Source organism: Pelophylax lessonae, assembly GCF_965119305.1.
Source record: "Pelophylax lessonae genome assembly, chromosome: 8".
Taxonomy (NCBI): domain Eukaryota; kingdom Metazoa; phylum Chordata; class Amphibia; order Anura; family Ranidae; genus Pelophylax; species Pelophylax lessonae.
In genome coordinates, this window is record NC_138775.1 from 272,292,483 (window position 1) to 272,316,698 (window position 24,216).

Consider the following 24,216-nt stretch of genomic DNA (forward strand, 5'->3'; position numbering starts at 1 on the left):
CCTGCTTTTTAATAAATTTCCTTTTAAGCAGTTTTACATTATGTGCCTTTTCTTTTGGCTTTTATGTGATATGGTGAATGAGGGATTCACTCTTTCTCCTCTCCACTCATTGTGAGCCCAGAATAACATCCAAGGTCATCCTAAGGAGGAATCTGGGAGCTTATCTGTGAAGCCTTTTTGACCTGTATGTCATACTACAGTAACCACTTTACCCCCTTTAACTGTGCCTCTACTGCGGCACAGTGGCTCGTTCCCGTCCAGCGACGTAGACCTACGTCGCTGGACTCCTACCCTTGTGGGCGGCGCTCGCGCGCCGCAGGAGGCTCGCTCCCGCTGTATTCAGTCACAGTGGTATTCGGGCCAGGGGAGGAGCTGCGGTGATCGCCGCCGCTCTTCCCCGATCGTCGGAGAATCGAGTTTGGAGATCCGCCCGCTTGTGTAAACAAAGCGGGCGGATCTCCTAAGTGACAGACAGCGACAGATTGCAGGGTTCAGCATAGCTGAACATGCGATCTGTCCCTGTGTCACTCAGTCCCCTCCCCCCACACATGTCAGTAAGCACCAGGCATATATTAACCCTCCCTCTCCAATAAAATTCACCCCTTCCCTGCCAGTGTCATTTTTACAGTAACAGTGCATATTTACAGCACTGATTACTGTATTAATGTCACTGGTACCCCCAAAAGTGTCAAAAATGTCAGTCAAGGGTCCGATCTGTCCGCTGCAATGTCGCAGTCCCGCAAAAAATTCGCAGATCGCCGCCATTACTCGTTAAAAAAAAAAAAACACCAAAAATGACAGAAATCTTTCCCTTAGTTAGTAAACGCAATAACTTTTGCGCAAACCAATCAAAATACGCTTATTGTGATTTTTTTTACCAAACATAGGTAGCAGAAAACAAATTGGCCAAAAATTTTAAAAAATTTTGATTTTTAAATTTTTTTGGGGGGGAATTTCATATAAAAAAATGTGAAAAATATTGTTATTTTTTCAAAATTTACGCTCTTTTTTTGTTTATAGCACAAAAAAGTAAAAATCGCACGGGTGATCAAATACCACCAAAAGAAAGCTCTGTTTGTTGGGAAAAAAAGGACGTAAATTTAGTTTGTCTACGGCTTCGCACGACTGCGCCATTGTCAGTAAAAGTCGCACAGTGCCAAATCGCAAAAAGTGGCCTGGACGTAAGACAGCAAAATCCTCCGGTGGTAAAGTGGTTAAAGGGTCCATACCATCTTGTGAGCTCCCATTTTTTTTGTTCCATCTGGTGACGGGATCTGAATATTTGTTTTACCATCTTTTTCCTGAGCTGGATCATTCCTTCACTTTTTGGGACGTTCTATGTTCTATATATCATCCTATATGGGACTTTATTTTTACTATTTAATATTTTCACTTAAGTTTGGTTACCTCATGTGTTTCATATAACACTTCATGGGACTTTCAATGTTATTATATGTCTATGTGATTTCATTATCATGTTTTTTGTGAATGTGTTTGGTTCACTTATCAGATTTAGCGCTGCACTTAATATTTATCCATTTGTCTTTGCGACCTGTATTTTCAGTTGTTCAGTGCTGGCAGCTCTTTGTTTATTTGGTTAGCTTTATATATACACTTTTTTCCATGTTTTACAGATGACGTTGTGTGCTTTGGATCATGAGCTGTTCCAAGCCTTCTCCACATTTTTTCTTCCCGTCATTCTGGTATAGATTAATCTTAGTTTCATCCATCCAAAGAATGCTTTACCAGAACTGGTCTGTTTATTTTTTAGATATTTTTTGACAAAGTCTAACCTGGCTTTTCTATTTTTCAAGCTTATAAATGGTTTGCACCTTGTGGTGAACCCTCTGTATTTGCTCTCGTGAAGTCTTCTCTTGATTGTAGACACCCACCTCCTGGAGAGTGTCCTTCACTTGTCTGGATGTTGTGAATGGGTTTTTCTTTACTATAGAGAGGATCCTGTGATCATCCACCACTGTCGTCTTCTGTGGACGTCCAGGCCTTTTTATGTTGCTGAGCTCACCAGTGCGTTCTTCTTTCCTCAGAATGTACCAAACTGTTGATTTGGCCATTCGTAATGTTGCTACTATCTCTCTGATAGATTTGTTTAGTTTCTGAAGCCTTACAATGGCCTGTTTCACTTGCATCGACAGCTCCTTTCAACGCATAATGTAAGTTCACAGCAATAGACTCCAAATGCACATACCACACTTAGAATCAACTCCAGACCTTTTACCTGCTTAATTGATGAAGAAATAACAAATGGAGTAGCCCACACCTTGCCATGAAACCGCTTTTGATTCAATTGTCCAATTAGTTTTGGTCCCTTAAAAAAGGGGGATGGCTATTCTTAAGAGCTGTAATTTCGATTTTGACGTGGGTACCCTCAAATTAAACCTGTGTGCACTTAAGTCTATATCCATTATATAACTATAGCTTGAATATGTTTTGGTAAATACCTAAAAAAAAATAAAATTGTGCCTGTGTCGAAATATGTATGGACCTAACCTAACTGTATATAAACACCTATAATAAATAGAGTTATCCTGCCAGTGGCTCCCCCTACCCACTGTCCAGCACAGTTACAATGTGGTTATTCACATCTTCGTGACTTGGCACATCCATAAGGCTGCATGCCGCTGCCTTGTCATTAGTATAAAATAAGCCTGTCTACTGACCTAATTGGTTGAACCTGGACAATTGGAGGGGGTTAATCTCTTCAATACTCTAACCAAAACTAAAAAATGACTTTAGGCACAGTTTAAAGCTACAGTTTAATCTGTTTGTATTTTGGCTTCCCTCACCCTCCATCCCCATCAAAATGAATGCGAATGACAATTTTTGGATCCAATGATATCTTCTCTGCACCTTTCTATGCAATGTAGGTAGATCATAATTAGTGGTAAAAGCCAACAGGATTATGTACATAGCTTTCTAAAAACATCACAGTGCCCTGCCTCTGTACTTCACTCAAGAGCCCTTAGCCCTGATCCAAGCAGTGGGCTGACTCCTAGGATAAGTTATACAAATATCAAAATGATCAGATGGGTGGGCCGGGCCGGGCCAAGGGGTGGGCAAGAGGGACGGCTGCCCTGGTTCATTGTAGGGATGGGGGCGCTTCCCTTCTGTTACAAGGCTGACCGGAGTATTGACAACGGCATCACTACTCCTGTCAGCCCAGCGCTGGGAGCAGCAAGGGTGAGAAAAGAGACATGGTTAGGGCTGTGTTCTCACTCCCCTCCTCTTGCAGTACTCCTGTATTACCAAGCAGGTGGCGGGTGACAGACACACAGGAGCTGCACTAGCAGAAAAGAGGAGCGGGAAAGATTGCACAGCCCGAACCGCCAAGTGGATAAGTGTCCAGGAGAGAGCCATCAACAGAAGCATGTGCCCAGTGCTAAAACTGAGCTGCCAGTGATTTTGACAAGTGAGAGACTGCTGGGTGTAAAATACCCTACATTTGTACATTCTGAATGGGGGGGGGGGGCAGTTTGACATCTTTGTCCTGGGCACTGGATGACCTTGTCCCGGCACTGTGGGTCGGTGTCAGTCTGGAGGAGTTGCCATTCCTAGGCAGTTTGCATTTGCATGCAGATCACTCTAAGTAATGTCCGCATGTGATGCTGAGCCTCAGATGAAACCCAATAAGTGAAAGGGTTGGAATAGAGACCACCAGGCTGGAAACGTGTGGGACGTCCACCAGCCAGGGATCGATGGAATGGGCTCTATCTAACTTGCTGCACCTTCTAAAGAACACTGTGAAAAGCTCAGTGTGCAGTCAAATCAGAGTAAGCAATTTTTAAACCAAGAGATAAGCCTGTACAACTGCGCAAGACTGAAGGTAAGGCTGGAGTTCAGCTTTAAGGGCCATGGCACACCAGTGATTTTTTTCCTTTCTCAAAGAAACCTCTTGTCTCGACCCGAAGTTGTCATGTCAAGAAAGAACCTTGAGAAGTTCTAATCCTTCACCATGTCATCCAAACAACAAAAGTTTTGGCCTGGTTGGATCTTAGTTTCGGTGGATCAGACCGCTCACCTCCAATAACCAGGACAAGCTGGATGATATAACTTTAGTGTCATTACAGGTCAGGAATGCAAATGCGGCTTTGCAAGGTCAATCTCGGTCACATTGTTTTATGCACGTTCTTCACGACTGAAGGAGTCATTTCACGCACTTCTGAAATTTCATCGTTTTGCAAGGGATTTATCAGCTGCTCACTCCTTGCAGCAAAGCAGGAAGAAAACAGATGTTAACCTACAGTCTTTTTCATGCAGCTTGAGATGGCACAGATACGACAGGAGTAATTATAGAAAGAGGCAAAGTGCCGGCTGTCTCTTTGGTGACTGCGGTGACTCATGTACTCCGAGTCTGCAGTTGCTTCCTTTGATCTAAAATCCAAAAGATTTCTTTTCAAAGGCTCCCTTACATCTCCCAAACAGAAAACCATCTTCAGGACAGGCTCTTCACAGCTGGGGCACTCGCATTAAAATTACTGGGATGTCTGCACAATTGTTTCAACATCAACATAAAGAGTTGGGGCAAAAAAATCATTAGTGGGCAGGTCCTAATTGTTTGTTGAGAGTTGGACCATTGATTAGCCAGGTCCTCAACCCGCAACATGAAAGGCATAATTGAGTAGAACAAATCTCTGAAAGTGCCATTCATAATGCACTTGGCGTGCCTATAAGAAGGGCTTTGAAGTTGACTGAATTTGGCGCCAAAGTACAAATCCCTACCCCGGTTCCAACCTTGCTAGAACACTGTACTTTCTGCTGAGGCTAAACCCTCTGCTATCTTGTGTCCTGCTCCTTGTCATAAATCTCCACACAACATTCCATGCCATAGACCAAGAAGGCCAAGAAGGAATATCCACACAATAAATAGATTTACTGCACTTTGCTGGTGTTGTTGGGGAAACGGCATTACAGTCACATTACAAGGACATACATTCCAGAGCCACAGACGATCACATATAGTGGACAGTCTGCAGTAGTCACAGGTGAAAGCACATGCAGCACCTTAATAACCATTTTCCTACAGTCTCTCCTTTGCCCAGGGCCATCAGTACTCACAGGACTGTGATTTCTGTAGTCACCTCCTTGCTAGGTACATCTCACCTGAGAACCCTACATAGAGATGAAGTCTCACACACACACATGTGCAGAATGAAAACATTTGTTTTGTTTCGATTAGATATTTACATAAATTAGCTTAGTTAAATCTGTTTAATTTATTTTTGTTTATTCAAATTCAAATCGATTATAATTTTTCAAATTTTTCAAATTTTATTTGATTCGAATTCCATTCAAATCAAATGCTATTCTAATTGCATTTGAATCAAATTATATTCTAAATCAAATTTATTCTATTCGAAATTCGAATTTTGGAAGATGGTTATATTTTTTCTGTTCCATTCTATTCTTTTTTCTATTCTATTCTATTTTATTCTCTGTTCTATTCTTTTCTTTTCTATTATATTCTATTTGTTTCTATTCTATTTGAATTCTAATTTATTTATTCTGAAAACAGTTATAATGTTATATTCTTTCTATTCTATTGTCTATTCTATTCTATTTTTTTCTATTCTATTATTTTATTTTCTATTCTTTTCTATTTAATTCAAATTTGATTTTATTATATTCGAAATTCAGAAAAAGGTTATATTTTTTCTATTTTATTCTATTCTGTTAAATTTCATTCTTTTCTATGGTATTCAAATTCAAATCTATCCCATTTGAAATTTTAATTTTGAGAGGTGACTATATTCTTTTTTATTTTATTGTATTTTTTTATATTCTATTCTATTTTAATTAGATTAGAAAACTATTCAAATTTCGTCTGAATTTTTTTTTTTAGTTATTTCGTATTTATTTAAATTTGTTACTATTGTAATTCGGAAATTTGAATACATCCAAATTTCCGAATAACTAAAAATTTGTCCGAATTTCAATGAAATGAACCGCACATGTCCAATCCCCAGCGTGGCCTAAAAGGCCTTTTTTTTTTTTCAAATATTTTATTTTAGAAAAGGAACCACAGTTGAGAAACAAGCTGAAACACGTTCCATACAGATATTTGTAACTGAAATTGCATAACACAGATAGGTGAACGATAACATCACATCGAGATACACAGGATGACCCGATATAATCCAATAACCAACCCTAGATTCGGGGAAGGTGCGGGCACCTCCACCCTAAGTCATGAATGACCAGGCCCCACACAACTATGCGAGGAAACCGTATTATATGAGAAAGGAAGAACCGTTCCCAACCGCCGCTCCCTACTTTTTTCTAAGAGAAAGAAAAGGAAAAAGAGAAAGAGAACGGGGTCCCAGACGGGACCACAAACAAATACCACAAGAAGGGATAATGGAGGAAAGAGGACGAGAGAAAGGACAGGGGGGGGGAAGGGGGGTGAGAGGGCCAGATGGGGAAACTCCCCGCATGGACGAACCCACGGGCACACCCGGAGCAATAATCAACCGCAAATCAGAGACCTGCCCTTGTCGGATAGCACAAAGGCATTCCAGAAACCCCAAATCTGAGTATATCGTTCCCTGCGATGCTGCCTCGTGAGGGTGAGGTCCTCCATCCTGTTTATATCCTCCATCCTGCGCATACAGTCCCCAATAGTCGGCACTCCTGTCGTCTTCCAAAGTACCGGAATGCAAGCCTTCGCGGCGCTCAGAACATGAGGGATAATTGATTTTTTGCACTTCGAGATAGGCATAGGGGAAACCTGGAGCAGGAAGAATTCCGGGGTATCCGGGATCTCCCGATCCGACAATTCCCCCAAAAGGGCCCGGACGTCCCGCCAGAAGGGGCGTATTCGAGGACAGGACCAAAAGACATGGAGCATGGTGCCTACTTCACCCTGGCACCGCCAGCACTAAAAGGCCTTTTACAATCTGCCCTAGCCCCCACCTCCATAAGGGACAGAATGAATACGGCTGGCTTCTCCTCTGTACAGATCCACTCCACCTGGCCTGCAGTCCTGTCCAGGACCTACGTGTGCTGGTACATCCTCACAGGTGCCCCAAAAGAGTGTATGCTTCTCCCTACCTGCCTTATATATGGGTGCTGACTCACTTCTGACATCACTGCAGAAGGGGCTCCACCTAAAAGGGCCTAGAACCTGAAGGTCTATTTTACTGACTGGTAGTGCAAAGGATTGTGGGGTCGCTTTCTCCCAACCTTTTGACATAACTGGCCTTATTAGAAAGCAGTGTAGTTCTCTATTAGCTTCCAGACCTACTAAGGAAGTGTCATAATTATGTATCAGGTCAATAATATCACAGGCATCAGTATGCGGTGAGGTAGAAGTATCGTAAATAGTGAAATGGTTAAGATCCAACCTTTTATTGATAAAACCAGTAAAAATAATACAACACGGAAGTGCTGTATTATATATTATATATATGTCTGTGCTCTCACAGACATGACCTGTCTGTTCCCAAGGCTCAAGAGCACTAACTGAGTTGAAGGTGACCCTAAACTGCCAAAAGGGAGAGGTGCAAAACTCGAATTGGATAGAGAATCAGAGGTCTCTAAACATGTACAGAAGCTCCCTTTGAGACACTCTGCTACACTGGCTAATATAAGCTCTTGCACCAGAACCCCCCCCCCCCCCCCGCCTTTTTCCTATGACTTTTTTTTTCTTGTGTGTTTCCCCATTCTAAAAATTCTTTACACCTACGTGCATGTAATATGTACATTTTCAGACACCTACATGTATTGCTAATATGTGCTGCGGATGCACTTTGGGAGTGTGTCATTAATTCGAATTAGCCATGAATGCTCACCCATGCATCAAAAAATACACCTTACCCTAAGGGCCCATACACACCAGAAACTGCACATAACTGCACGTTTTTGACTGCATGATCGCATGCATTTGATGTGTGTTTGACACGCACTTGACATGCGTTTGATGTGCGCTTAAATGTGTTTTGCGTTGTGCTTAGCACTGCGTTTGCAGTGCACTTTTCTATATGTTTTTGGGCTTGGCTTTCTTGGCTTAAAGGGGTATGGTGTGGTGCATGTGAAGCGCCTATGTAGTTCGTTCCCTGCTTTTGTGGTGCAAAAAAATTCAGTATGCGCTACTTTTTATAATTACGCTGAACTGCACTGCAATGATGTGAACTTTGCTCATTGGATTACCTTGATTTTAGGCTGTCTATGCAGTTGGAGTGCAGTTCAAAATGCATCCAACTGTAGTCAACTGCATCCAACTGCGTTCAGTGTGAAAGAGCCCTAAGGGAAATGCAACACTGGCACTTGTAGATGCCTGTGTTGCACTTCAATGCAATGGAAAAAAAGAGTTCTGTATGCTTTTTGGTTTGTGGCTGTGCGATGGTATGTATTCCAATATACATCGGCACATAAAGATGCAAGAGGCCCTGTGACATGAGCTCATAAGTTTTCTATACTCTAAAAAGAGGTGTGATAACACTGCCTATGGGCACTAATAGTATCTCGTGTATATAAACATACTCTCACAGTGCAGCGCAACCAAAAACCACCATAAATTATCATATAAAATGTGTCATCAATCAAAGTCCTTTTATAAACCAAAAAAATTAATGAAAACACAATCCATGGATGAAAAGTGATCCACCGCGTGACCGCGGTGTTCTTCAATTACCCAATTGTGAGCCAATCTTAAATGCATGGATAGGCTGTGGTTCTTAAAGCCCTAATGTGCTGTGACACCCTAACTCCAAGTTTTCTGGTGGTCCTCCCAACATACTGAAGCTTGCATGGACATTCAAGGAGATAAGTTACATGCTTGCTCTCACACGAAATGAACTTATCTATCCTATATGTTCTCCCTTTGACTTGTAATGTGAAGTGTGTAGTTTTCCTAATTCTATCATTAACAGTCTTACATGCTACACATCTCTCACAGGTAAAAAAAAACTTCCTGATCCAAGAATGTGGAAGTTCTTTTTAGGGAGGTCTACAACATTCCTTGCCAGCTTATTTCTTAAAGCGGTAGTATCCCGCTTTGTGACATTTTTAACTACAGGTAAGCCTATAATAAGGCTTACCTGTAGGTACAAATAATATCTCCTAAACCGGCACGGTTGAGGAGATATTTGCAGTGCATGCAGCCGCTCACGCGAGCGGCGCATGCGCTCTGAAGGTCCGGGGGGGACCTTCAGTTTTCCTTGCAGGGAGCTTGTCGGAAAATCACTAACGCGCGCATGCGCAGGAGTGACGTCATCGCGGCTCCGGCCAATCACAGCGCCGGAGCCGCCGAACCCGGAAGAGACGCCGAGGGATCATGGCAGCGCCCGCAGCGGTGTTCGGGGGTCCGTGTCGAGGCTTCATTCTAAGGTAAGTAATACATAATAAGCTAATATGCGATGCATTCTAGCTCATTATGCCTTTGTCTTGCAGGTTTTTTTTTTTTTCGGGTTTACAACCGCTTTAACGTAGGGGGCCTGGTGTAAATAAATTGTGGTCTCTTGGGTAACAAAGTACCCAGTGTTTGATCTTTCAAAAATATGGGCCAATGTTTGTGTATGATTTACTCAACCTCCTTATACTGCCTCGAGAAACTAGTCATAAAGGCTAGTCCATCTTCCTTCCTCATGCCTTTTTCATTCTTTTCCAGGATTCTATCCCTATCTAATTTTTGTACTTATTCTCTAATTTTCACAAGCTCATTCATTTTTAACCCTTTTCTTGGAATCTCTCTATAATGGTGGCTGTCTGGATCTCATTATCACAATTTCTACGTATTCTAATCATCTGACTCTTACTCCATTCAGTCACCTAGGGTGGTGGCAACTCCCCTTTGGGATATATCTATTTCTATCAACCTCCTCGAAATATGTCTTCGTGCTCAACTTTCTACCCTGTTTGAAAACGACTAATGCCCCGTACACACGTTCAGATAATCAGTCGACTTATCGTTCGCATTTTGTTGAATGACACTAACATCGAATTCAACAATGCGTACAAACCTTATGATTTTTTTCGTACGATTCGGGAAAAGCTTCCTGGCTTTCCTGGCCAGGCTTTTTCCGCGCTATTTTAGTGTTTCTGATCATGCGCGGTCTTTGTCGATCGATTTTTAGCGGACGCATAGTGTACTGATGAAACTATTGTCGTTAGCGGGGCTATCGTACAACAGAAGTTTTCCTGTTTGTCCCTTCGGATTTTGTTGGACCAACTGTCGTGATCGGCTGTCGAAAGCTGTGTACTAACGATCAGATTATCGTACGATCAGGTCGAAAACGAGTTTTATCGTACGATTATCTGAACATGTGTACGGGGCGTAAGTCAAGGAAGTTGATAGCCATATTGTCATATACTTCCGAGAATGATATGCCATATCTATTATTATTAATTTCATCAAGGAATTCAAGAAAGGTTTTTTTATGTTCCTGCCCACACAACCAGGATATCATCGATATACCCGAGAAAATTCCCAGCTCAACTCACCAACCAGTCAGCTTACCAACCGAATTAACCTGTCCAACAGTATGCGTTAAAAACAGGGATTTAGCTAGACGCATTTGCCTAACACATGCATATGCTGCAAGGCCCCTTCAAGGCACCCTGTATTACTTGCAGTCCTAACCCTTCTAAATTTATAAGTCTCCACAGTGGGAGCACATGCATTATATTGATTGTGAGACAATTTAAAGTGCATGAATAGGCTGTGGATCTTAAAGCCCTGATATTGTTAACGTGCTCTCGCAGCCTAAAACCAGGTTTTTTGGTGGTCCTCCCAACATACTGAAGCTTGCATGGCGAAACGCATCGACGTATACTTTGGTTTCTCAGTGATGTCACATCCAGCTAAGCGGTGGAACACATGCGGAGGTTTGCGTTTCATGCCCGCCTCCTGGTACGGACTCGGACTTAGTGATTGACTGTCCCTGCTATTTTATGCTTTACCCAATGCAATACTTTGTCTGCAACACTGTAAGTGTAATTTTAATAATGTCTACTAATAAACAAGGATATATTACACTATTGGGATTCTCTCTTCTCCATTTATGAGTGCCAAGCCACAAGATACATGAGATGTGACATCCCGCACTTACCATATACAGCCCAATAGACCCACATGCAATATTGCTAAGAGGTCCACATCTTTTGCTAAGTGCAAGCACAAGAGGGTGACAAGCACAGTTCACTGCATGAGTTTGAAGTTGTGAGGCACTTTAGCAATTTATCTGGACCAACATTTGAACTTTTTCCTTGGACTTTCACTGAGTACTTGCTTGTAGCAATCATTTGCATTGAAATTTTACCTGTCACATTTGTTATTTTTAGTTTATTTGCACTGTTTTGCGCTGTGATTTATGATGGATTATACATTTTATATTATAATTTATGGTGGTTTTGGGTTGCACTGCACTGTAAGAGTATGTTTATGTAGTTTGTAGTGTGGTTGAATCACTAGGAGGGTACAGCAGCAACTTAATATATTTAAGGAATACATTGAAATAATATATATGGACACATGATAATAGTGAGAGGTAGCACTGATTGTATCTCATACACTGTTCTAACTCCTTGTACGGTATCTCACAAAAGTGAGTACACCCCTCACCTTTTTGTAAATATTTTATTCTATCTTTTCATGTGACAACACTGAAGAAATGACACTTTGCTACAATGTAAAGTAGTGAGTGTACAGCTTGTATGACAGTGTAAATTTGCTGTCTCCTCAAAATAACTCAACACACAGCCATTAATGCCTAAACCGCTGGCAACAAAAGTGAGTACACCCCTAAGTGAAAATGTCCAAATTGGGCCTAATTAGCCATTTTCCCTCCCCGCTGTCATGTGACTCGTTAGTGTTACAAGGTCTCAGGTGTGAATGGGGGGGAGCAGGTGTGTTAAATTTGGTGCTACCACTCTCACTCTCTCATACTTGTCACTAGAAGTTCAACATTGCACCTTATGGCAAAAAAACTCTGAGGATCTGAAAATAAGAATTTTTGCGCTACATAAAGATGGCCTAGGCTATATGAAGATTGCCAAAACCCTGAAACTGAGCTGTAGCACGGTGGCCAAGACCATATATAAAGAATAAAGAAGTTATATTCTTTAATATTGGTCAATGTCCTTTTATATGTGTCTTTCTCATATTAGTCTAGACATTACTGCTGTTTTTATATAGCCCCTCCTTCTAGCATGTCCGCCAGCTTATTTCATTGGTGGGTTTCCTTAATGTATACTCCCATTTATTTATCCTGTTAGTATAAATCTGGCTCCCTCTGCTGTTTTTGCATTAACACTTGAAAAAAGAGCTTTCATGCTCACTGTGAGCTTGGCGCATGCTCTGGAACATGTCGTGCAATTCCTCTGGTCTTGGTGACGTCACGCGGTAGACTCTACGTTCTAGCTTGACACGCGGAGATTAGCCAATCCCGGAAGACAACAGCACCAGATCGAGCCTACTATTATGTACCTCATGTGAGTTTTTTTATTTTGTGTGCCCTTTGGATTAAAAACGTACTGCACTTAGAGGCGCTCCGCCTGTTTGTTTGTTTTTTTTTATTAAATGTATGTTGTCTGTGTACCATGTTGAACCATGTTGAATTTAACTCCATAGGTAGATCCGAACCCAATTACTAAAATCCTATATAAGATTTAACATGGTAATGTCATTGCAATAGCCATTTTTAGATTAATAAATCTGCAGCTGTTATCTAACCACTTCAATACACTTTCACCCCCTTCCCACCCAGGCCAGCTTTCAGCGTTTCCGCCTTCCTCTTGGCAAGTAACAGCACCACCCGCTGGACCAACGTATGGGGCTTTCTTCCCACTGATCACTAATGTAAGGAGCATTCTTCCCACTCGCCACCATCATAAGGAATATTCTTCCTACTGACCACCATCATAAAGGTGCATTCTTCCCACTGACCACCATCGTGAGGGGCATTCTTCCCACTGACCACCATCGTAAGGAGCATTCTTCCCACTGATCCTCAATGTAAGGAGCATTCTTCCCACTGATCCCCAATGTAAGGAGTATTCTTCCCACTGACCTCCAATGTAAGGAGCATTCTTCCCACTGATCACCAATGTAAGGAGCATTCTTCCCACTGATCCTCAATGTAAGGAGCATTCTTCCCACTGATCCCCAATGTAAGGAGTATTCTTCCCACTGACCTCCAATGTAAGGAGCATTCTTCCCAATGACCACCAATGTAAGGAGCATTCTTCCCACTGAGCCCCAATGTAAGGAGCATTCTTCCCACTGATCCCCAATGTAAGGAGCATTCTTCCCACTGATCACCAATGTAAGGAGCATTCTTCCCACTGATCACCAATGTAAGGAGCATTCTTCCCACTGATCCCCAATGTAAGGAGCATTCTTCCCACTGATCACCAATGTAAGGAGCATTCTCCCCACTGATCCCCAATGTAAGGAGCATTCTTCCCACTGATCCCCAATGTAAGGAGCATTCTTCCCACTGATCACCAATGTAAGGAGCATTCTTCCCACTGATCCCCAATGTAAGGAGCATTCTTCCCAATGACCTCCAATGTAAGGAGCATTCTTCCCAATGACCACCAATGTAAGGAGCATTCTTCCCACTGAGCCCCAATGTAAGGAGCATTCTTCCCACTGATCCCCAATGTAAGGAGCATTCTTCCCACTGATCACCAATGTAAGGAGCATTCTTCCCACTGATCCCCAATGTAAGGAGCATTCTTCCCCCTGATCCCCAATGTAAGGTGCATTCTTCCCACTGATCCCCAATGTAAGGAGCATTCTTCCCACTAATCCCCAATGTAAGGAGCATTCATTTCACTGATCACAATGCTTCTATAGTAAATATTAGCAGGGCTTTCCTGAGACCTGAAAGTTATTTTAAGGGTCCCTCTGTGTTAAACAGGTTGAGAGAGGCTGCTTTAACCTTCCAAAAATGGAACTTAGCTCTACCAGGTTTGCTTCAACCACCCCTTCACTGGGGCCGTGTATGAACTGGCAATTCCACGTAGGATAAGCCTTGTATCTGCCAAAATGGAAGAACATATGGGGAGGTATACCTTAGAGGGGTGGGGGCCGGGCCAGCTTTTCTATTATTGCTGCAGTTTCAGCATCCTGTCCATCATGGGAATTACTCTTCCGTATGGGCTGAAGCACTCCCTTCTCCTTTAACAAAAGCCTTCAGACGCACAAGTCTGGAGCTCATACATCTCTGGGATGGTAAAAACAACAACTACTTATTTTATCTGTTTGTACGAGATTTTACTTCTTCCTTCCTGTGCATTTTCCTTTAGAGAAAGAAGGCAAATTCACAATGGAACATTTCCTCTGTAATTAGGACACTTGCTGAAGAGGCATCTTTCACAAAAGCCTAAAAAAAATAGAAAGAAAAACCAAACGTGTTACAATGAGGCGTCATTAGTGCGATCGTCCCCGCGGCATCCTGTGCCGCTCCAAACACATGCACAGCCCCGCCGCAACCAAAAAGGAGATGAATGGAATCAATGAACATTCTGAAAACAATATTTGTTTTGTACGGCTGTTTTTTTGTTTATAATTGAGAAAACTTCCTTGTCTGAGTTATGGAGTGTTCTTGAATGACAAGATTACTATTTGAAAAAAAAAAAAAGTTTGTTAGTTGAAAAGAAATTAGAAATACATTTAAAGTTTATCAAAACCCATGCATGAGTTTTCTTTTTACTGGCGAAGTACGATTTCTGGAAGTACAGAAAAATACTTGTTGATCCTGGCAGAAAAAACGAAAATTGTATACTTACCTGACTGTAATTTTCCTTTCCTGACGCATAAGCATGACAGCATACATATGAAAAGACAAGAACTCACTGCTCAAGGTGGTGTGATTGCCTGATGACTCACACAGGTGCATGCCCCGGCTCGCCTCCGTGAAAACTTGATAAAGGAAAAGGAATTGGCAGCACTCCAGGTTGAGTCAAAATCCAGATTTATTGACTGGACATCCAAATATGACAAGGTAGACGCGTTTCACACACTGACTGTGTGCTTAATCATTTTTTAGTGTGATCAATGATTAAGCATACAGTCAGTGTGTGAAACGCATCTACCTTGTCACGATTGTCATATTTGGATGTCCAGTCAATAAATCTGGATTTGACTCAACCTGGAGTGCTGCCAATTCCTTTTCCTTTATCATGACAGCATACATGCATGGGTACAGGCTCCGCCCCCCCCCCCCAATCACAGGACTGGTTATACTATATAAATGAGTAACCTCCAACCAGACGGCATTCTCGTAACTATTGAAATGAATACAAAAATAAGGCGCTGCTAGTTATATGTGCATATACATATGTGCATGAACTCAAAATATAAAATTAAAAATTAAAAGTTTATAATTGATTATTTATAATATCCGCGTCTGTAAACCATAAATTCATAAAATGCATCAATAATTAGACGCTAACCTCCATGTGTATCTTTAAAGTGTCAAAGTGCATAAACTCCATAAATACATATGTGAATTCATAAATGAACCATACAATATTCATGCACATATCATGGCTCACAAAATACTGTGCTCACTGAAAATACAAAAAAAAAGTGCTCAAGTGCATAAATACAGTAAGATGAATAAAAATTGATGAGTAGAAGACAAATAGATAAATATTGAACGAATGAAGAAAAGTCAGTGAACCATATAAATGGATGGTCTACCCCAACACCGTGCCTGTAGAGTTTCTTCTTCGTAGCCATTCCACCTCGTGAGCCAATACACACTATATGCCCCCCAGAAAGTCCCAGGCCGCCGGGACCTAAATAGTCTTTTCAATATCTGGGTTTCCAGGCCAATAGACCACGTCCTCTCTCCTCTCCTCAACCGAAATAAATATAGAAGCAAATGATATAGACAAGTGATAGTGCAACTCCGTTTTATTAAGGAGCCAACATACACACTAAAAGTATTGTGCTTACAAAGAAAAGTTCCCAAACCTGCACAAGTGAGAGCCGCCAGACAGAGATTGCATCCCCCTCCGTGAGACCAGATGACACGGTCACCCTTCACCAGACACTCAGAGGTTGTGGCCACTATTATTTTCCAGCACTGCCTTAACCCTCTTGGGCATGGAGTTCACCAGAGTTTTACAGGTTGCCACTGGAGTCCTCTTCCACTCCTCCATGATGACATCACGGAGCTGGTGGATGTTAGAGATCTTGCGCTCCCCACCTTCCGTTCGAGGACGCCCCACCAATGCTTAATAGGGTTTAGGTCTGGAGACATGCTTGGCCAGTGCGTCACCTTTACCCTCAGCTTCTTTAGCAAGGCAGTGGTCGTCTTGGAGGTGTGTTTCAGGTCGTTATCATGTTGGAATACTGCCCAGAGGCCCAAACTCCGATTGGAGGGGATCATGCTCTGCTTCAGTAAGTCACAGTACATGTTGGTATTTATGGTTCCCTCAATGAACTGTAGCTCCCCAGTGCCAGCAGTACTCACGCAACCCCAGACCATGACACTCCCACCACCATGCTTGACTGTAGGCAAGACACACTTGTCTTTGTACTCCTCACCTGGTTGCCGCCACACATGCTTGACACCATCTGAACCAAATACGTTTATTTTGGTCTCATCAGACCACAGGACATGGTTCCAGAAATCCATGTCCTTCGTTTTCTTGTCTTCAAAAACTGTTTGTGGGCTTTCTTGTGCATAATCTGGGGAAGGGTATAAATATTTGGGGGAACCTTCTGGTAGCTCTCTTGCCTCACAGGGTTTTCCTTTGGAGGACATGTGTGCAGCTGTTATGTGACCTGCTAGGCCTGCTATCTGTGGAGGACACATGTTTGGAGAAGGAAGGCCTGAGTTTGGGGCCTGAAAGCTTGCACTTCCCGGCCAGAGGATATATTTGGAAGAGTGAAACTAGAACTACATCTGCTGGAAGAATGTTTGGAAGAGTTACTGTATATCAAGCTTGGATATGGCAGACAGTGTAGTGACTCCTCCATAGGGCATAGCTACAGCAATGGCATTAAGTTCCACTGACTGTAAACCTCGAAGTGATTGACCAAAAGATAAACATTTCCATAACTCAGTCTATTGGATCTGCTAACATTATTGCCAGGGATAAAAACAAAAAGGCAAGGCCGCCCATGCACCCGCTCCATAGGATACCGGCCGCTCGCATCCCTGCTCTGTCTCCAGGAGTCTCACGCCGCATGCAGCTGAGAGGAAGCACACATAGGAAGCGGAGCTCCGGATGTCTGTATCATAGTACATTGGCCCAGAAGATTCCAGATGGATCTCGGCCCATTACACTTTGTGTTGCTTATGTTTCATCTTACTCAATGTGAGTGCTTTTAATCCCTTATTTTAATAAACTTTTTTGAGCTTACTGCACTTAGAGGCACCTTGCCTTTTTGTTTTTATTACTTCCAGAGCAGCTTCTCCTCTCAAGTGCTGCCCAGGAACAGCGACTCATACACATCCTGCCAAGATCCACAGAAGCGCCCATACAACACCCATTATTGCCAGGGACCTTCCTCAACATCAGGTAGAAGCAAACAAGAAACCACCCACCCCCCCCCCCAAAAAAAAACAACTAATGCTAACCCCAAAACCAAATTATATTCATATAGAAAAGGACCTCTAAGCCAGACTAGCACTATGCAAGCCCTCTGGAGGAGCAACTACATTTTGAGCCATGTCGAAGCTGGGCCAGGACAAGGGGTGGGCAGGAGGGACAACTGTCCTTGGCAGTGTGGTATTATATGAGGTGGGGGTGGCGCCACAAGATTAGGGGAGGGGATTTGTGGTGGAAGGGGGCATTTAGGGGGGCAGGGGGGTAAGTATTGTTCTAGAAAGGAAAATGTATGGGGCATGTAATAAGAGTGGTGATTTAGGGGGACTTGTGTTTGGGGTAAGAAGATTTGTGCTAGGAGGGGGAGTGGTTTGAAATGGGGGGAGAAGATGTGTACTAGGAGGGGAGGTTTTAGGGGTTAAAGATTTGTGCTAGGAGGGGGTGAATTTTTAATGTTTTAATTTTTTTGGGGAGGCGAATTTGAGCTTGGAGGATTGAGGGGATGGGGAGAAAAAATTTGTACTGCAAAGAGGGGGAATTTATGCTTAGTGGGTAGGCATGCTGATTAGTGCTCAGTGTTTTTGTAGAGGGATTTTTACTGACACATAATGCTCATACATCTTGGGGGGAGGGCAACGCAGTTTGGAATATTCGCCGTGGGCTCTAGATGACCTTGTCTCAGCACTGTGTCCAAGCTTGCATATAACTCTACCAGACACTCTTCCAGCAGACGAAGTTCACTCCTGGTGCTCCAATCCAGGTTCCAGCTTCACTCCTCCAAGATATATCCTCTGACCAGAAAATGCAAGCTTTCATGTCCTAAAATGTGGCCTTCCTTCTCCAAGCACATGTGTCCTCCGCACATCGGAAGTCATGGATCAGTTGTACACAAGTCTGAGAGGCAAGAGAGCTTCTGGAATGTTCCTCTACATATTTATACTCTTACCTAGGACACACCACTGGTAATAAACCTCCAAGAGGTTATAATAGAGCATGTGCAGTGGGGGGTCCTTTTTGTTTTGGCACTTTTCCACTGCAAGTACCGGCTCGGCTCTACTCGGCCCTGCTTGGCCCGGTTTGCTTTTCCACTGCTGGTACTGCATGGTACGGTGTTGGAACGGTTCGGTACGGTTTGGTATGGTTTGCTTTTCCACTAAAGTAGTACTAAAGTTAAGTGGGTGGGATAACAACAATTCTCTGACCAATCAGTGGCTAGTAGTGACTGCATGCAAAGGATTGTGGGATATAGTACCGGGTATGGTACCTCTTGGAACCATAATCGAGGTGGTACTGTTTTTGATAGCCGTACCGTTCAGTTCCATGCAGTGGAAAAGCGCCGCCGTACCGTACCGTACCGAACCATTCCTACACCATACTATGCGGTACCAGCAGTGGAAAAGCACAAAAGCGAGCCGAACCGTTCGGTTCCATGCAGTGGAAAAGCCCCATTTGATTTGCCTGCCTTACTTACCGCCTTCTTTGATTTATCCCTGGAGCCTTGTGTTGTCTGTTGCGGGAAAGAAGGTTGGGCACCATTTTGGGAATCAGCAGCAGCTGCTTCTTCTCGGTTCTGCGGTATCCAGGTAACACTCGAATGTGAATAATATTATAATAATATAAATAAGTCATGCTAAGTGAATAAGTGAAATGAAATCAATCATAAAAACCAAAGATATTGATCTAAAAGTAACCAAAATTAAGTGATTCACTATAAATAAATGGTATATATATATATATATATATATATATATATATATATATATATATATAAAAATGTCAATATAGTGCTCAATGATAAATAATGTATATAGAAAATTACGGTAATAGTCCAATAAAGTCTGTGTGATAGATCCAAACCAAGAAAATGGAAAATCCCCCTCCGGTGTTTATCCACAAATAATAAGGTGCATATAAAGTTGAGGAAATCACCAAAGTGCTAATCCACCACCAGTATTGAATCTGCTTACCAGATACTGGTGTAAAGTGCGCCTGTAAACTGGCAGAAGAATCACTTCAACTCCGATTAGACCCAGGGGACAACCAGGAACCGGTATGTAATGGCCCTGTAGATCCCGCAGAGGAATAGCATCAACTCCAATTGGACCCAGAGGACAGCCTGATACCCTACGGTGTTAGCCACAGACCAACTCAGATCACATGAATGATCACCATGTAATTAACCACCTTTCTGTCAGGCTGGTGACAGTCTCTCGGCACTGGTCTCCTCACATCAGCCTCCACCTTCATGCATCCTTGAATGTGCCTTGGGTGATCACTGACAACGAGAGGTGCTGACAACAGGATCAATGTAGGGATCAACGGCGGGAGACAACTCTGTTCGCATGATCGTCTAGGCTACGGCGCAAAACCTCCTAGTGGTTGGCCAGGGAAGTATAAATATTTACCAAACAAACAGCTAGGAAGAGGGGACTTTAAAGGTGCTAATAATTGTTAAATGATGGAGAAAGTATCATTCTTTGTATAAAAATATTCAGACATATTTTATTAAAGACATAAATACAAACATACATACTTTTAAAACATATAAAATAAAGGAGAAGGCACTTGATTATGTTTGCTCAACATGTTTCACCATCTTGAAATGGCTTCTTCAGGAGACTAACGAACATCTTTCACAAGTGAACACTCTATGTATAACAAGAAACATTGTAAGAATATCAGGAATCATACATATGACTACTATAAGTAACACTCTGAAGAAGCCCTTGTGGTGAAACATGTCGGGCGGGCGCTGAATCTTGCCACAGTGGATGAACCCTCTGCTTATTCACTCTGAGCAATTATCAGCCATCTGATCTTATATATGTAACAGTATTCACTCATGTGATACATCTCATCGTTCATAGATATATATGGTCCCCCTTTTTTATGTCTTTTGTATGTCTCTTTGTTAGCCAACATTCATCCTAGAAAAATCTTTTATAAGATGAATTTTTTAAAGTTGTGAATAAAATTTATAATTTTTTACATTTCTGTTGTCTTTATCAAATCTCTCTTATTGGTACCGTTAAAAGTCCCAAACAAATTGGTATAGCCAAGCCCTCCTTTTCCTCGTATACACGAGAGCTCTGTAATTTCAGAGTGTTACTTATATTTAAGTACAGGGATGTTGGTACCGGATATTTTAAACATACCTATAATTAATTTATGTTTGACACACCTTAAACTTATACATATGACTACTATATTATTGATTGTTGTCACCTGTATATATGCTATGTATGATTCCTGATATTCTTACAATGTTTCTTGTTATACATAGAGTGTTCACTTGTGAAAGATGTTCGTTAGTCTCCTGAAGAAGCCATTTCAAGATGGTGAAACATGTTGAGCAAACATAATCAAGTGGGTTCTCCTTTCTTTTATATGTTTTAAAAGAATTTATGTTTGTATTTATATCTTTAATAAAATATGTCTGAATATTTTTATACAAAGAATGATTCTTTCTCCATCATTTAACAATTATTAGCACCTTTAAAGTCCCCTCTTCCTAGCTGTTTGTTCTTTAATACTATTCAGGGATGTGGTGCCTGTGATAAATGGACTCTCCAGCAATATAACTATTATAAATCTATAAATATTTACCAGTCAGTCTACTGGATCTTCTCACACTATTGCCAGGGACTCTCCTCAACATCAGGTTGATGCAAACCATAACCCGAACTTAGGGGAAAACCTACAGAAAGCAAAACTCTTATTTCAGGCCTAAGCTGACTACAGCCAAGAAGCACTAAATTTAGAATAGGGAAACTTGGGACTTAGGGCAGGGTCCAAATACAAATCAGAAGCTAGGGGCTGACCACTTAAACCCACCAGGCACCACCTATCACTTTTGTGTGGACTTCCCCTTTAACAGTATATCCCAGAATGCTACAATATAATCAACACATTTGTCCAAGTTTCTGTCCAAAATTATATTTATCTTGACAGCCTAGCCTTAGACATTTATATCAGGACGCCCAAAAGAACGCTCGCCTTCAATCTACCGCGCGAACCTCGTGCTTTTTACTGCCTCAGGCCCCCGGCACTTTGGATTTGACGACAGTTATTAATTATTTTGTGTTGATATTCGGTATCTGGAGGAATCTCAGCAACGTGTGAAACGGACTTGCCGCTTATGGCAGGTGGGCCGGCTGCGGATTTGACGGCCACAGGCGTCATTATTCCAATAGTATTATATACAGAAGTGTGATCGAGCCTGTCTCAGCAAGCGCCAAGGAAAAAATCTTCTGACGGGATAACGAGTGAAACCCCAAACCCCCACCCGCCCCTCCATAAGGGTTAGTGCTGAGAGGGACAAAACAGTAAATGATGGGTAGATAGATCGTTATATAGTCCTCCGAGCAATCCTACTGCCGTGACCCATGTCATTGTAAAATGAGATGTAAAGCTGGAGCCTTTTAAGCGTCGCCATGGCAATAGAACACAAGAGCTGAACTATAGATACATTTATTTTATTCTGCTTATTCGGGAAATGCTTTTCCATGACAGAGGAACTTAACCCCTTTATGACTGTATCACTTAAAGTGATTGTAAATGATCACCTTATAAAATGACCCATTTAGTTTAAAATTGAAATGAAAGGCTAAACATTATAGATATAAAAGAAACATTAAAAATACTTTCCCCCTCCCCTTTTTTTTTATAAGTGATCACATTCCCTCTGCTCTCAGCTGCATAAGACCTGGGGGGAGGAGAAACAGCAGGACACTAAGCATCCAAGTGAATGGCTGTGTCGCGGGGGCGTGTCAGGACACGTCTGATCATTAGAGGAGAGCAGGCTGAATTCCCAGCATAGCTAGAGAACTGTCCACAGTGTGCTCTCCTGCCTAGTGTGGTCAGTTTTAATAGGAAAGCAGAGGGACTAGCAGGAACGCCAGGAATTTCACACAAAGGAAGCAATAAAAAGAGAACAGGGGCCTTTCTCATACAAGTACATGGTACAGCAGGCACTTATCAGGAATATGAAATGCTGGGGTAACAAACACTTTAAAGTAGAACTAAAGACAAAGCGTTTCTTTTTTTTCTTTTTTTTAATTTTTCATACATGTCAGTTTTTTTTTTGTAATCTGCCCCATTGGGGCAATTTCCCTTCACTTCCTGTCCCATTGCCACTTCCAAAAAAAGAGAAGATACAGGTGCATCTCAACAAATTTGGATATCATCAAAAAGTTAATTTATTTCAGTAACTAAATTCAAAAAGTGAAACTCATATATTATATATAGATTCATTACACACAAAGTGATATATTTTAAGTATCTCTTTCTTTTAATTTTGATGATTATGGCTTACAGCTAGTGAAAACCCAAAATTCAGTATCTCTGAAAATCTAATATTGTGAAGAAGTTCAATATTGTAGACTCATGGTGTCACACTCTAATCTGCTAATTAACTCAAAACACCTTTAAAGGTTTCCTGAGCCTTTAAATGGTCTCTTAGTCTGGTTCAGTAGGTTACACAATCATAGAGAAGTCTACTGACTTGACAGTTGTCCAGAAGACAGTCATTGACACCTTCCACAAGGAGGGTAAGTCACAAAAGGTCATTGCTAAAGAAGCTGGCCGTTCACAGAGTGCTTTATCCAAGCATATTAATGGAAAGTTGTGTAGAAGGAAAACGTGTGGTAGAAAAAGGTGCATAAGCAACATGGATAACAGCAGCCTTGGGAGGATTGTAAAACAAAGGCCATTCAATAATTTGGGGGAGAAAATAAGAAGTGGACTATGGCTGGTGTCAGTGCATCAAGAGCCACCACACACAGATGTATCCAGGACATGGGCTACAACTGTCACATTCCCTGTATCAAGCCACTCCTGAACCAAAGACATTGTCAGAAGCGTCTTACCTGGCCTAAGGAAAAAAAGGACTGGACTGATGCTCAGTGGTCCAAAATTCTCTTTTCAGGTGAAAGTAAAGTTTGCATTTCATTTGGAAATTAAGGTCCCGGAGTCTGGAGGAAGAGTGGAGAGGAACAGAATCCAAGTTGCATGAGGTCCAGTGTGAAGTTTCCACAGGCTGTGATGATTTGGGGAGCCGTGTCATCTGCTGGTGTTGGTTCACCGTGTTTTATCAAGTCCAAACTGAGCACAGCCCTCTAGCAGGAAATTCTAGAGCACTTCATGCTTCCCTCTGCTGACCAGATTTAATTTTCCAGCAGGACTTGGCACCTGCCCACACTGCCAAAACCACCAATACCTGGTTTAATGATCAATCAATTACTGTGCTTGATTGGCCAGCAAACTCGCCTGACCTAAACCCCATAGAGAATCTGTGGGGTATTGTCAAGAGGAAAATGAGAGAAACCAGACCCAACAATGCAGATGAGCTGAAGGCCGCTATCAAAGCAACCTGGACTTCCATAATACCTCAGCAATGCCACAGGCTGATCGCCTCCATGCCACGCCACATTGATTCAGCAATTCATGCAAAAGGAGCCCCGACCAAGTATTGAGTGCATACTATACTGTGCATGGACATACTTTTCAGTAAGCTAACATTTCTGTATTAAAAATTCTTTTTTTTTATTGTTATTATGTAATATTCTAATTTTCTGAGATACTAAATTTTGTGTTTTCACTAGCTGTAAGCCATAATCGTCAAAAATAAAAGAAAGAAATGCTTGAAATATATCACTCTGTGCATAATGAATCAATATAATATACAAGTTAAAT